This window comes from Leptidea sinapis, chromosome 1, assembly GCF_905404315.1.
Source record: "Leptidea sinapis chromosome 1, ilLepSina1.1, whole genome shotgun sequence".
NCBI classification, from domain to species: Eukaryota; Metazoa; Arthropoda; class Insecta; order Lepidoptera; family Pieridae; genus Leptidea; species Leptidea sinapis.
In genome coordinates, this window is record NC_066265.1 from 33,568,856 (window position 1) to 33,584,901 (window position 16,046).

Genomic DNA, 16,046 nt, shown 5'->3' on the forward strand with positions numbered 1-16,046 from the left:
CCTCCACGGGTAGGATGCAAAAAAGCACTGCATCTCGTCCCACTCTGCTGACCTATAGTGCCACACGCGGCGACAGCCTAAGAAGCGGGGCCGTGTTGGGCGCGTGATCAGCACGGTGCTCCGGATCAGGCAGTGGTCCAACGATCCCAGAGGAGGGTCAATGGAAACTCGGTACCGTCCGGATGTGAGGTCAACAAAAGGTCCAACAGTGAAGGTGTACGATCTTGCACATCTGGGATTCGCGTTGGCGCAATAACCAGTTGCGTCAGACCATATGCTAAGGCGAAGTCGTGAACAGATCTCCCTGCATGATCGGTGGTACGTGAGCCTAGCCATTCGGCGTGGTGGGCGTTAAAATCGCCAAGAAACACGATCTCTGCAGTGGGGATCTGCTCCAACACGGAATCTGTAGCCATTTGGATGTGTTCGAGGAGCCGGTCAGTCTCTGTGTTACCGCTATGGGACCTATACAGGCATGCGTAGATTCGCGGATGGTCATCGCAGTCTACACGCAGCCAGATGATGGATAGGTCCTGTCCTTCAAGAAAACTCAGGCGTCGAGAACAGACATCCTCCCTGACGTAAACGCACACGCCAGCCCGTGGTATAAAGGAGTGTTCCAAATTATACCCCAGGTAGGAAAGGTAAGATGAATCAGCCAGGTAGGATATCTGTGTCTCGGTTATAAAGAGCAGGGCCGGCATCGCCGTCTCCAGGTGAAAGTAGACGGCATTTAAATTTGAGCGAAGCCCCCTGATGTTGCATAAGTCCACAGCGAGTGTGGAGGAGGGTGGTTTGAGCCTCCTGCTCTGTCTGCCCCGAGTCAGCGCAGATTTGCCCCCTCCAGAATACGCGGGGCAGCCTGGGCAACCACTGTTAGGTACAAGCCCTAATTGTGGACGCCCAGGGACGGATTCTCCAGGGCTGCATAGCCTGGTACCATTCTGGAGTAGTCTCGTTTTAGTCTGTGCTGCCATTTGTATTTGGGAGGGGGGTTGTAGGCCTCCGGATACCCCACTCACCGGACGAAACACTATTTCACTCCGGTTTCGAGTGGGGAAGTGGTATTTCTCCGGGCGTGCCGGCCCAATTCAGTTGTGTCCTTGAGGACCCAACATGGCACTATCACTCCTAAATAAAATTAATTAATTAATAAAATTGATAAACAAACGAATAAATATAGATATTATATTAAGTACCTACCTAATTAATAAGGAGTTATAATTTTATTTCTGTTATTGTGCGAGTTTTCAGGTAGACTTAGGTCATTTCGTCGGCTTTAGTATTTAGTGATCTCACAAGCACAAGTAAATACTACTAACACACAAGTATTTTATTTTTGCAGGTTTTATTATTTTATTGATTTAGTCAATATTGTTAAAAGGTAACGTTAAACCATGCCGCTAATTCCTGGATACTTTGGCTCGGATCGGCTTCCACCATCTCTTTCAGTTCATTGTTATTCAGCTGTGTAGGCGGTCTTCCACGTGGTTTGTTCTTCAAATCAAAGTTTCCATCACGAAAGCGCTTAAACCAAAATCGCACGGTGTGTTCATTAGCAGTCGCCTCTCCAAACGCAACATTGATATTGCGAGCTGTTACTGCCGCGTTAGTTCCGTCTAAGCTGAATAAAAAAAACAACTGAAAGTCGATAATCTAATGTTGCACAATTTTTACAAAAAGAAGAACTACATAGGTATCATGTGAAAAAAAAATTTCAGCTACGAACTGAGTACGACTAAACATGTATTTAATAAGCAGTCAGCTAAAGTAGATATTTATCTAAAAGGTGTTGACTATGTGAAGCTTCTGTGCTATTGCTATTTCCTTTTTACTCTGTGATCTAGTGGTTAGTTCTGCGTTTTAATATTTGCGAGTTACTCATAAATTGTCTTAATTTTTGTATTGTCATTAGTTGACGCAGGTTAAATAGTTTAAAATAACCGTATTTGTTTTAATATATTATGTAACCAGTTGAAACAGAAACAGACATGCATCGCTTGTTAATTTTTGTTTTATGATTTTATGGAATCCGTGAAAATACTTTTGACCGTAAAAGCATTCATACAAATTAATTTTGAAAACAAAATGATCTGGATCTAGCAGGATGATCCTGTTGCCGGAGCCTCGGTTTCAGATTCTTAAAAGTTATTATATATATTATATTTTATTTACAATCGTTTATAAAATGCTTACAGAATACCTTCATTTATTTATGGTGTATGTGGATGATGCACCTACTGTACACAATAACTTTTGTATTAATTTACCTTTACTTTTTTGACTTACTCGTGTAATGCATTGACTATTTGACGTTTGAGTATGTTTGTTGCATCATTTTACATATTATATTGTAATTGAAATGATTTGTAAATCTTGATATAAAAGTGTGTCAATGAGTTTCTTGCTACTTCTTCTCATTACCTCAACCCTTTACGAAGTAGCGGTAGATAAAGTGATTTTGATTTGATTTGATTTAAAATTTATGAACGATGCGGGAGTCCTGCATCATTCTTAACTTTTGTTTTCATATTTAATTTGTGTAATTAATCCCAGAAGTGAGGGCTATCACTGTTAAAGTATAACAAATTGTTTAAAAGTATTTATCATAGTCTGCTAACAGCACTGCATACGAACAGTTTCAACATTCCACCGACGAATTGATCAATATAAAAGCAATTATTATTCTCCGCAAATTGAGCAGTTTATGATCAAATTCCTAATCAGCCTGTAATCACAGAGTTTCCATAAATCACGTGCATGAATCAAATGCCTGCCAACATCAGCTCATGATTATAGATCGGATGTGGTCCGAATACAGTTATTTCAGTCATTATAATTATTTTCATTTGAATGCAAATTGGGACCGTATTTAAATAGATAGATTGTTAATTGTACTGCAGGTTCAGTCGTATACCCGTAATAACTGATGATTGCTAATTTTCAACCGACTTCAAAACAGGAGGAGGTACTCAATTCGACTGTATATTTTGTTATGTTTTGTGACCTCTGAACTTTCGACTGGTTGAACCGATCTTGATAATTCTTTTTTATTTGAAAGCTGGTACTTCTCGTGTGGTCCCATTGCAATTTGGTCCAGATCTGACACTGGCATCTACGAGAAAACCATAAAAGTCTTAAATTTTCATAAAGTAAGTGCGCGGCAAATGGACGAATAACTCAATATCACGCCAACCAATTTCGATTATTCGTTGTATTTTTAATTGGAAAGGATGTATTTCAAGGATAGTTCGATGAGAGATTGGTTAGGTTCTGACTATGGCATGCATGACAATGTAACGGAACTCTTCAATCCTTAGAAGCAAATTAACGAAACTGGACCGAATCTTTTAAATCCGGATAGGATTAGTGAATCACCTACCGTAACGTCGTTATGGTCAAGAAATTGTCGTAGTCGAATATGATGATCAATCGAACTAGTAACTATGGCAGAATTTTTAACTGTCTGTAATCAAATTGCAATGTGCTTACGTTCATTGCTGCGTTGCAAAATTTTGTAGGACTATATTACATATTCTGACAAATTAGTTATTGTACTTCAGATTCACTAAATATAAAAAATTAAAATTAACAAAAAACAACCGACTTCAAAAACACTTTACCAAAATAATATGTATAATATGCACTAAAAAGTATAGAAATAATTGAGTATTTTTAGACAATCTAATTAATTAATCTAATATAAGTTCCGATTATTGTTATTTTTTGAATCGGTGTCATCTCGACGCGGCTCTCGCTTCTCGCCTCCTCACGTCATGCGTCGGGCAATTGGAATTGTTTTTTTAGTCGGTTGTTTTTTTGTTAAATTAAAAGGTTAAATCAAAAAATATTAAGTAAATGCAGCGGTGGATAAATTATCCTATAGGCAAGTCATTTTTGTGAAATGGTTAAGAAAGCTCTTCTAGTTCCAATTTTTCTAACTAAAAATGTTCGCCATCAAGTAGCTGCCATGACAGGTATATAAAATAGGATTACCCCCAAATTATTTTCCCCGTATCAGGTTGCCTGTAAGGTCAAACTACTGTTGTTATTATCAACAGCTGGAATTTTACAGACGTCAGTCACGGTTGTTAAAATAATTAAAAATATTAAGACAAAAAATTATTAAAAATAGCGAAATCTTTACCATTTTTAGGGTTCCGTACCTAAAAAGTAAAACAGTAACCATCATAGTTGTTCGTCCGAGGACAGTTTATATTACCTGAACAAGGAAATATTCTCAGTCAGTTTTAATATTTTGCTTATTGCTGTCGGATTTGTATAATATATATCCCTTTGTTAAATATCAAAAGGGCTAAACAGAGCGACCAAAGTTAATGATTCTATAGATCTTTTTTGAAATCAATTTTCATCTAGGGTTAAAAACGAAGAAAAAAAGAGTCAATAATGTTTTAATTGAAAAAAAAATTCTCTTGGGTCTTATATTTTCTTATTAATTTTATACTTATCTAATGTTAATGATGTGTCGAATGATAATCTAACAATGGTTATAAACGTAGGTAATGAATGTTCTCCTTAAAAGTCTCTGGCCACCTCAATATTAACATGATCTAGAAGAAATGTGTTATCAATTCAAGTGTGTTCTCAGTCTTCATCCAAATTTCATCAAAATCAAATTCCTTGCCATTCCTTTCACCAATACATTCAAAAACAACATTGAAATCGAAAGCAAAAAATCACCGAAGAAATTATAAATTCAGAAAGTACTATTACAAATTCAATACCGAAGAATCAAATAGAATATTCATAATGATTCTGATTTCCGACAGAAATATTCATGAATTGAATGAAAGAGCTCTCAACGGTACGTCCATTTAAGTTATTGCCTTAAAAGAAGCCTATTTAACACGAGTGGCCTGCTCTATAGCGAACGAAGAGCTTTATCTAGGCTGTACTTGTTTGCGTCATAACCTGGGCTCTAGTGCTTTTACTGCGCTGTTTGGTCAAGTTTATTGCTTTAAACTTAAGTCGTAACTTTAGTACTATTACTTTATTATAAAATAATGTTAGAATTGAATTGGCTACCTATTTTTTGCATTAACAATCCTCAGCGGAAATTCAATGCTTAGTGCTTAATTCACCTGTCACCTGGTGATAATAAGTGATCACTGCCAAACTTGCCATGCACCAGAGGAAAAATTAAGGGTTGGCAGCTTTCAGTACATGTGATGTTAAATATATCATACCCAAGTTATGTATGTATCATGTTAATAATATTTTAAATCATGCTTACTATAAAGTTTTTTCTTATGAAAATAAGGGATTAGACGAGCAAGGCGTTCAGCTGATAGTGATTGATACGCCCTGTCCATTACAATGCAGTGCCGCTCAGGATTATTAAAAATCTAAAAATTCTGAGCGGCACTACAATTGCGCTCGTCACCTCGAGATATAAGATGTTAGGTCTCGTTTGCCCAGTAATTTCACTAGCTACGGCGCCCCTTAGACCTAAACACAATAATGTTTACACATTACTTCTTAACGGCAGAAATAGGCACCGTTGTGGTACCGATAATTTAGCCAGCATCCTGTGCAAAGGAGCCTCCCACTGGTAAAATATTATTTATTAAAAAGTCGTTTTATGTTACAAAATTATAAAAAGTTCAATTTGTTTTAGTTTAAACGAAGGTTCTTTGACTGTAAGCCGAGTTAAAGCCAGTTAAACAAATGAACAAAAACTCATATATTCACTAAACTCAAAAAGTGGCAATTATGAACTTTAAAGATATCTATTTCATCATCGTCATCAGCACATCAGCCGGGAGACGTTCAGTGCTCGACAAAAGCCTCACCCAAAGACCTCCACGACCATCTCTCCTGCGCTGCCCTCATCCAAGCGATACGTGGTCGCTATTTGTGGACTTTACTACCGTCTGTCCGTCGAGCTAAGTGGCCAGCCCACTGCCACTTCATTTTCGCAATAATTTGGGCTACATCGGTAACTTTTGGTTCTCCTACGGATCTCCTCATATCTGATTTGTCCTCACAGGAGCCAACGAGCATCCTCCTCCTTAGTCGTTCACTCTTGACAGAGTGGTCGTGGTTGCATGATGAGACTGTAGGTACACACACGACGTATCTGTGGTGGATGATCCAGCCCTCGCAATGCGCCTCCACTTGCCACGATCTTCAGCGTTACGGGAACATTGGACTATGGTGGTTTGTGTCGCAGCCTTTATCAGGTCTGTCCAACGCGTAGGTGACCGACCTCGTGACCGCTTGCCTTCCACTCGTCCTTGGACGACGAGTCGTTCCATGGAGTTTTGGTTTCGTGTAACATGCCCAAATACTTGAGGATTCGTATTTGTACAGTCGACGATAATCTCTCCTTCACCTTGAGTTTTCAATATCGAAACATTGGTCCGAAACGCAGTCCAAGGTATTCACAGCAGTCGCCGCCAGCACCACATTTCTAGTGCGGCGATTTTGCGTCGGTCTTTCAGGCGCAACGTCCACGTTTCTGCACCATATAAGAAGATTGGGAAGATTAAGCTTCTCATCACGCGGACTTTCGTGGCTTTAGTTATGTTGCGGTTGCACCAGACCTTATTCAGATTGTCAACAGCAGATCGTGTGATAGCACATCTCCTACGGATCTCGTCTTCACACCCACCAGTGTTCGTGATCGTGGAGCCGAGGTATACGTAGCTCTGGACAACCTCACAGTTGCCAATCAGGGAGATATCAGTTTGATTTTGTTCCATTCGGTCCACAGCAGCTCAGAATCAGCTTACGCACAGCATCAACGTTTTCTTTGGTGACTGCAGTTTTTGGACGACCTTGACGGGGATCATCACTGAGCTTGACACGTCCACGTTGAAATTCAGCAAACCAGCGATAAATTGTGGTTTTGGATGGGGCTTCATCACCAAATGCAGAAATCATCCGGTCAACACACTGTTTTTGTGTTAAACCACTTCGAAAGTCATAATAAATCATTGCTCTAGAATTTTCTCGAGTCAATTCCATTTTCATAACGACTAAACAAGTTTGAAAAGACCTTGTGACAAGACCGACAATATTTTTTTTAACTAAATAAATGGTATTCGATTTTCAAAACCAAGGAGTTTCCAATTAAAAAGATTTTAATATGACAGGAACAGTGGAAATATTCCATTCCCGATACTTTTAGTGCAGCCCTCGTATGAGACGAACTAAATGTTTGGAAACTTCCATCTCGCGTAGAACGTCCCAGAGCAGCTCAGAATCAGCTTACGCACAGCATCAACGTTTTCTTTGGTGACTGCAGTTTTTGGACGACCTTGACGGGGATCATCACTGAGCTTGACACGTCCACGTTGAAATTCAGCAAACCAGCGATAAATTGTGGTTTTGGATGGGGCTTCATCACCAAATGCAGAAATCATCCGGTCAACACACTGTTTTTGTGTTAAACCACTTCGAAAGTCATAATAAATCATTGCTCTAGAATTTTCTCGAGTCAATTCCATTTTCATAACGACTAAACAAGTTTGAAAAGACCTTGTGACAAGACCGACAATATTTTTTTTAACTAAATAAATGGTATTCGATTTTCAAAACCAAGGAGTTTCCAATTAAAAAGATTTTAATATGACAGGAACAGTGGAAATATTCCATTCCCGATACTTTTAGTGCAGCCCTCGTATGAGACGAACTAAATGTTTGGAAACTTCCATCTCGCGTAGAACGTCCCAGAGCTTATGCCATTTCACGGTGTCGAAGGCCTTGCGAAAGTCAACAAAGCAGATATATAGTGGGATGTTAAACTCTCTTGATTTCTCGATGATTTGTCGAAGTATTAAAATCTGCTCTCTGGTTCCTCGACCCTTGACGAAACCTGCTTGTTCCTGAGCTATTTCCGGATTTAGAAAAGTTTGCAGTCTGGTGTTGATGACATGAAGGAGGACCTTGCTGGCGTGTGAAATCACAGCTGTGAGTCTGTAGTTGCTACATTTTTTTGTGGACCCCTTCTTGTGGTGGTACGAACATGGAGTGCGCCCATTCTTTAGGCCAATTTTCTGTGTCCTAAACACGATTGCAGATTACATGCAGCATTTCAACTCCGTATTCCCCCATTGCTTTGAAGATCTTTATCGGGATTTCGTCACTTCCTACAGCTTTGTTTTTCTTCGGGTGATGAATTGCGGCTCTAATTGTACTCATCAGCACACTAGGTTCTTAATTATTATTGGTACCCTCCAAAGAAACTGTTACCGATGATGTACTGCTGTCGGTAAAAAGATCCTCACAGTATGCTCTCCACACGCCCACGATATCCATGATTTCCGTTACAGTCGCTCCATTTGAGTCCTCGACAGCTGAGGTTTTCGGTTTGAATTGACGAGTGATGCAACGAATCTTTTTAAATAAATCTTTTGTTACGTGGCGCTCTGGGTTTTTTTCCAACTCTAATGAGCAGATGTTTCTAAGATAGTTGTTACGATATCTGCGAGAAGAAGATTGAATTTGAGCACCCATTTAATTTAGATCCTGGACTAATGCACCCTTGGCTTTCATCTCACGCCGGCGTTCTACGAGGCACCAGGTGTCATCTGACATCTAGTGCTGACGTTTGCCTGAAGTTTGCATAGTCTGCGACAAGCGTACGGTATATTTTATTTGCTCTTTTGCAGATTGCCAGAGTGAGTCAGTTAGCGGTTTTGAGCTCCACGTGTTAATTTCGGCTGACAATTTGTTCGTAAAATTTTACGAGGTATGGAGTTTCGTAACTTAAGTTTGAGATTGCACACAAGCAATTGATGGTCTGACTGACAATCGGCAGCGGGCAATATGTGTGCGTTCGTAATTGAACTTCGCCATCTAGATCTAACAAGTATGTAGTCAATCTGATTCTTGTGTTTACCTTCAGGAGACGTCCAGGTGTATAACCGTCTGCGGTGTTTCTGGAATACGGTATTCATGATAGTGAGGCCGTTGTAAGCAGCATACTGGAGTAATCTCTCCCCTCGAACATTTCTTTGCCCGTGATCATAGCCACCCACAACATCCCGCAGATCCTCATCCATACGCGTATCTCCCAATTTAGCGTTAAACTCGCCAAGTATAACCAGTAGTTCTTTATTTGGTATTTTTGCAATTGAGGATTCAATGTCATTGTAGAAGTTTTCTACATCTTTGTCTTCCGCCGTGCTGGTGGGTGAATACACCTATACAATGTTCAATGGGGTGGGTGATGCATCGATCTTCATTGTTGCTGACGGGGTTATAACCTAACAGCGATTTAGTCTAATATTTAGGAATTGCGATGGCCACTACCGGCATAGCTGGTAGAATCGTCTCCTGCTATATATATAATAGATGGTGTGTTTATCCAAGTCGCTGTGGCCACTATTTCTCCAGTGAGTCTCGCTTAAACCGGTGATAACGGAGTCACATCGTTGAAGTTCTTTATCCAGGATATGTAATTTACCTTCATCGAGGAGCCCACGCACATTCCAAGTGCCTATACGGATATTCTTGCGCAATTGGATTTTCCTTCCAGTCGCATAATTTTCGGGGAATGCCTGGTTGCCTACATTCCCTCGGCCGGTAGCCAATTTCACACTTTGAGTCCCGGAAAACTCAAAGCGCCAGTTGCTACGCGGATCGTCAGGCGAACGTACTTTTCTATTTTTGGGCATATTCATCATCATCATTCAACTCTCGTGGGAATAGGTAACGTAGTAGTTTCCCGTTGCTTTCTACATCGCGGTACTACGGACTCAGTGTTCATAGAATTCTGTTAGTGAACCGGTGCAGACTAAACTTCCTTACGCTGCACCACAGTACTGATGGCTAATGCTGCCCTCCATAAGGATTCAGACACAAAGCCTCTGTGGCTCGCCCCTTCCGCTGCATTGGCCGTATTGACATCCATTGTCTACGCCCAATCCACCGTTGAGGTCTTCACCGGTGACCCTGGGCAAGGGTTCTGCGATATGCCCCGCAGGACTGGGTCCCTGCTGAACTTAGCTGTCTAAACACTCCGGCCAACTGAAGTGCAAGATGCCCACCCCCGCGACTTGGTCGCGCCAGACAGGAATTGCCCAAGTCAGGAGTAGAGAAGGTGACTCTACTAAATTAGTTCCATTTTTTCCAGTTTATACTTACTCATACCTTTTGACTTGGTTGTAAAAAAAAATCGTGCGTACATATTATTATGTCAGTGAAACTTCTTTGGCAAACTAGTTTTTAAATCTGGACGAATAGGTGGCATATCCAATATTTTGCTTTAATTACGGATACATAGTTAAATCCTCGAATGGCAATGACGTACCGGAGGGCGTAGTGTTGGTAGCACCCCCTCAAGATGGACCGACGAACTGGTCAAGATCGCCGGAATATGTTGGATGAGGGTAGCGCAGGACAGATCATCGTGGAGATCTTTGGGAGGCCTTGGTCGAGCATTGGATGTCTACCGACTGATACGATGATGATGATGAAATAAATAAATTATTTATTTTTACTGGCTGCTATTTCGGTCAACGTATCAGCCTTGCTATCCAACGCGGTAGTGCTGCCAGTATTCATGGTACGCTTCCACGTAATGATAGTTTTAATTTTATGTAGTCGTAGTATTGAAAATATAGTTATAAGATTTGTTTTGTGTGAATAATAAATATATATAATAAATAAATTGATTTTGATTTGATTGATATGTTAGAGCAGGCCAGAGAACGATATTATGTTTGACTGTGATCAACTTGAATGATGGCTTGACTTCATGTAATGTTGAGGCTCAGTTACGAGCAGAACAATTTAAAATTCTTGAAAACAAAAGTACCGAAGAAATTCTTATGTGCATATTTTACAGAAAAATCAATGATAAACCTTTCTTACATTCAGATATAATTTTCGATATTTTTATGAAATGCCTGTGTATTTCTATCGAAAACATTTCGTCCATTTTCCTTATTGGTGGTTCTTGTCTATATCATTAAATTCTTCACACTCTTTTTAAATACCATTCTTACTTGCGTGATAAATAACACATTTTATGGAATTCCACACAATGGGGCGTCCTCTAGTACAAAGTAAAATGATTAACACTCTGTGAATCATATTTTGTAAATAATATTATGATAAACATAAACCGTCTATTTTTCAATCTTTTACAATTCCAATCCTTAATTTAAACTTCCGGCCTTATTACCATTATAATAAGCACTTATACGCCGTGCACTCTCTCAAAACATCCCTCTCATATGCAAATATCATCGTACGTTCTCTGTATTAAATTTTCAACCAAAATTTTAAGTATGTAATGAGACAGATTCTATCCCACGACTTTGGTCGGTAAAATCAATATTTTTTACTCTACTGTATTATTAATAGGAAAAGACAAAAAAATATATATTTTTGCAGGAGTTCTTAGCACAATGGTTGGTGTACAATGTTTTATTACTAATTTATTACCCTTTTTGAATATAGGTCCCACCTTCCCTTTCTTCTATTCACTTGGAAATATACCATCCTTAAGAATTTCACCTTTGGGAGCCTTCTTTTCACAATATTCTGGCTAGATTATGGGTACCAGCACGGCGCCTGTTTCTGCCATGATGCAGTAATATGTGAGAATTATTGTGTTTCGGTCTAAAGGGCGCCGTAGCTAATGGAATCACTGGGCAAATGAGACTTAACACCTTATGTCTCAAAGTGACGAGAATCCTGAGCGGCACTGCATTGTTATTGACATGGCGTATCAATTACCATCAGCTGAACGTCCTGCTCGTCTCGTCCCTTATTGTCACAAAAAATATAATTTATTAACAATGCTCAGATTACAGAACAAACATTCTAAGTGTCAATTATACTGATAATTCCGCAGCATAGTGTCATAGAACACGGGAAGTAAACAGTCAGTAAAAAGGTCAGTTCCTGCACTTTTATTAATGAGAAGAGACACTAATTAATTTAACCTTAGATAATTTATACGTCTAGATAGAACCTCTTGCTGTTATGCAATGGATGACAACAGGCCAGGTTTATTATTTTAGTGTGCATGACAGCACTCGCGATATGCCAGTCACAATGTTTAAGTGTTCGTGTGTTTGCTGAGAATATAAACATTTCGCCGCTATTATTCCTGAAGATTTCACAGCTGTCAGTATATCGAAATTTATAAAAATTATCACACTTGCAACTTATTTTTGGCGATATGTTATAATTATACTTACAGGCTGCAAAAGCAGTACTTAAACGGAAATAAGAAAACATAGCCTCTCATATGTAAAGAACGATTTTTAGTTAAAATACTCCTTGGTTCAAATCATTTTAATCTGCATACAAATTGATGTTGAAAGAATGCATGAAAACAAAATAAAACATTATAAAGAATTTTCTTGCAATCGGACTGATATTTTTAGAAATCTCGTCAGTTAGTGGTGTATTGCTTATTTATATTGACTTTAATGATGACATACATACCTTTGTAAAGTCCCTTTGTTCAATACTTTCGACGCTCATAACAGTAAAATACTAGAGAGATCTGTTCCGTGTTCATAAATTTATTCGAACAACTATTGTGGGCAACCGATAAAGCTCTGAATATATTAATTTTATGAATATTAACGATATAATGTTGAATATTATAAATTCCTTATATGCATGAAATTATAAAAATGTCATAGCCTTCAAAGACATCTCTAAACTTCCGTAACTTGCGGGGAGAAATGAATTGTAAATATAAAATGTTAAGTTTGGGCGCGTTGTCGAGCGGTATCGGTTATCTTGACAGCGGTCACGGGTTCAATCCTACATGAGTCTGTCACAATAAAATTATTACTGGAAACACAACTATGATTATAAATGAACTAGCTACTGTCGTCAAGGCTACAAAAATACTGCGTGACTATAGACTTGCAATATTACACCAGCTAGCACCTAGGCTTCTTAGCACAGGAAGCCGGCTAGATTATGGGTACCACAACGTCGCCTATTTCTGCCGTGAAGTAGTAATGTGTAAGCATTACTGCGTTTCGGTCTGAAGGGCGCCGTAGCTAGTGAAATTACTGGGCAAATGAAACTTAACATCTTATGTCTCAAGGTGACGAGTGCAATTGTAGTACCGCTCAGAATTTTTGGGTTTTTGGAACCCTGAGCGGCACTGCATTTTAATGGGTAGGACGTATCAATTACCATCAGATGTACGTCCTGCTCGTCTCATCCCTTATTTTCAAAAAAAATGCTATCGTATAGACGACCTGACAGCCCGATAATGTGTGACCAATTTTGATTTATCTATATGTACGTTTATATTCAGACCTAAATCCAAAACCGGCTTCACCGGCTGGTGCTGCTAGGGCTATAGACTCAGTGCCGAAAAAAGAAAAGAAGTCCGGTATTGCAATCCTAAGTGTTTGACTTATCTGATCAATTTGTCCTTCGAAACAGGTACTTACCCGGATGTTTTGAAAGAGTGACGCAGAATACCACTTCTTAAAAAGGGAGATAAATCAGATAGAGATATCTTATATCCGTCCAATAACTGTCCAGTTGATGCTGGTGTACAAGTAAGCATTTACATGGACTTTGCAAAAGACTTCGATAGAGTTAGCCATATTATTTTGATGTGAAAATTAAAGTTATATGGAATAGGCGGGTCGCTTTTGGAATGGTTTAATTCCTACTTATCGAACAGAACTCAATACGTAGCGGTGAAGAGCTTCAAATGAGATAATTACGCAGTGATCTCAGGAGTACCTTAGGGTTCTCATTTGGGGCCATGGCTGTTCAATTTATTTATTAATGATATTGTATCTCACATCCAACATAATAGCACTTATCTCTTTGCAGATGATAAATAATAATAAAATGACAGCATGCATGGATGCAGTAATAAAATGACATTGAACACAAGTAAATGTTACTCTATCACATTCACTCGCAACCGCGATATACTTAGAACTCATTATAGTATTAAAGGTTTAGAGGATAAAACTGATATTAGAGACTTAGGAGTTTTTTTTTTGATAACAAATTAACGTTTCTGCCTCATATTGATAATGTTATTAATAAATCTTCAAAAATGCTAGGCTTTATCATCCGTAACTGTAGACAATTCCGCAATCCAACAACTAAAATAGCCCTGTACAATGCTTATGTGCGCAGTAATCTAGAATACTGTAGCATTGTTTGGTCACCTCAATACAACATTCATCAATTAAGGACGCGTTCTCAAAACAGAGAGGTATCGAATCGCACCACTACACTGACACCGCACAAACACATACACGAACTTAAAGTTAATTGCGGGAATCAAATGAATTTGATACTTTAGCAAGGAATTTTGTTTTTTTTAATACCTATGTATTTTTGATAATTGTTTGGTGTATTCGTTTAGTAGATATTAGAACTTTAGATGGCAATTCTGTCGCATAACGTCGTGTGCAGTAAACGCAGTATTTTTTTAAATCCAAGATGGGCGCCGCGAAAAATTATTATTTCAGCAATATGGGTATCGTATCCGAGGTTATCGAGGGTGCAGAGAACGATTTTGGGATCATTTTTGAAATCCAAGATGGCCGCCGCGCAAAACTATGATTTCAGCAATATGGTATCGTATCCGAGGTAATCGAGGGTGCAGAGAACGATTTTGAGATCATTTTTGAAATCCAAGATGGCCGCCGCGCAAAATTATGATTTCAGCAATATGGTATCGTATCCGAGGTTATCGAGGGTGCAGAGAACGATTTTGGGATCATTTTTGATATCCAAGATGGCCGCCGCACAAAATTATGATTTCAACAATATGGGTAACGTATCCGAGGTTCTCGAGGGTGCAGAGAACGATTTCTGGGATCATTTTTGAAATCCAAGAGGGCCGCGGCGCAAAAATATGATTTCCACAATATGGGTATCGTATCCGAGGTTCTCGAGGGTGCAGATAACGAATTTGGGATCATTTTTGAAGTGAAACTTCTTTGCCCGCATGAGGGTAATTTTTTTACGGATGAAACGGAATAAAGTGTCACGAAAAAGAAGGACGTTTTTATCTAAGAAGAGGGGAGGGAAATTGAGTCTGATTGAGATAGAGTGAGAAAATTCGAATGTAGCATGTAGCAGATGGTACCGCTATGAAGTAAAACAACTTCACTACTAGCGTTGTAGTTTAGAGTAACAGGTTTAGCGCGCGCCCGCTAGTATGTAGAAAATCTTCCCTACTAGCTTTGTTTCGTGCAGGTTTAATGAGAAATAATAATTAGTAAAACATTACAACAAATAATTTATATTATTGACAAAAATCAATTGCTTTGGACGCAGCTTCCCCCCTGAGGACACCTCCCCTAAGAGTGGAGTTGAAAAAAATACTGGAGACATACCTTGTGGGGTATCGTTGGATATGTCTTTGAAAGTTAGATTCAGGTTTGATACATGATATTTCCTTTGGTCTTTTGAAAGTAATGCGGAAGATTATACGTTACATTTATGTAATATATAGGTATCATTAGACAGGTCTTTCAAAATCAAATTTTGAGATTTTTTAATTAGATTGGTAACGGAATGTGTTTTGTAAATATTGTGGGTGAAAAGTCGAAACGTAAATATTTCTATATTTTTAGGAAATGAAGAATTAATTAAGCATGTATTGTAAGACAGGCCTTTTATGATATAATTTTAGTTTATGAATAAATTCTAATTTTGGCTATGTAAATGACACCCATGAAGAAAATTTTGTAGATTTCATAGGCGTCATCATGGATTTCGATTTTGACCCGATGTTTGTTATTGTTGACCCCGAAAACCATGAAAATGACACCCATGAAGAGAAGTTGGTAAATTTCATAGTCGCCATCTTGAATTTCGATTTTGACCCGATATTCGTTATTATTGACCCCGAAAACCATGAAAATGACACCCATGAAGAGAAGTAGGCAAATTTCATAGTCGCCATCTTAGATTTCGATTTTGACCCGATATTCGTTATTGTTGACCCCGAAAACCATGAAAATGACACCCATAAAGAGAAGTTGGTAAATTTCATAGGCACCATCTTGGATTTCGATTTTGACCCGATATTCGTTATTGTTGACCCCGAAAACCAT

The 16,046-nt window shown here is 38.8% G+C and overlaps 1 pseudogene; it reads right to left on the minus strand.

Annotated features, from left to right (window-relative positions):
* Positions 1–6,032: 6,032 nt before the first annotated feature.
* Positions 6,033–9,644, minus strand: LOC126965133 (uncharacterized; annotated as a pseudogene).
* Positions 9,645–16,046: the final 6,402 nt, after the last annotated feature.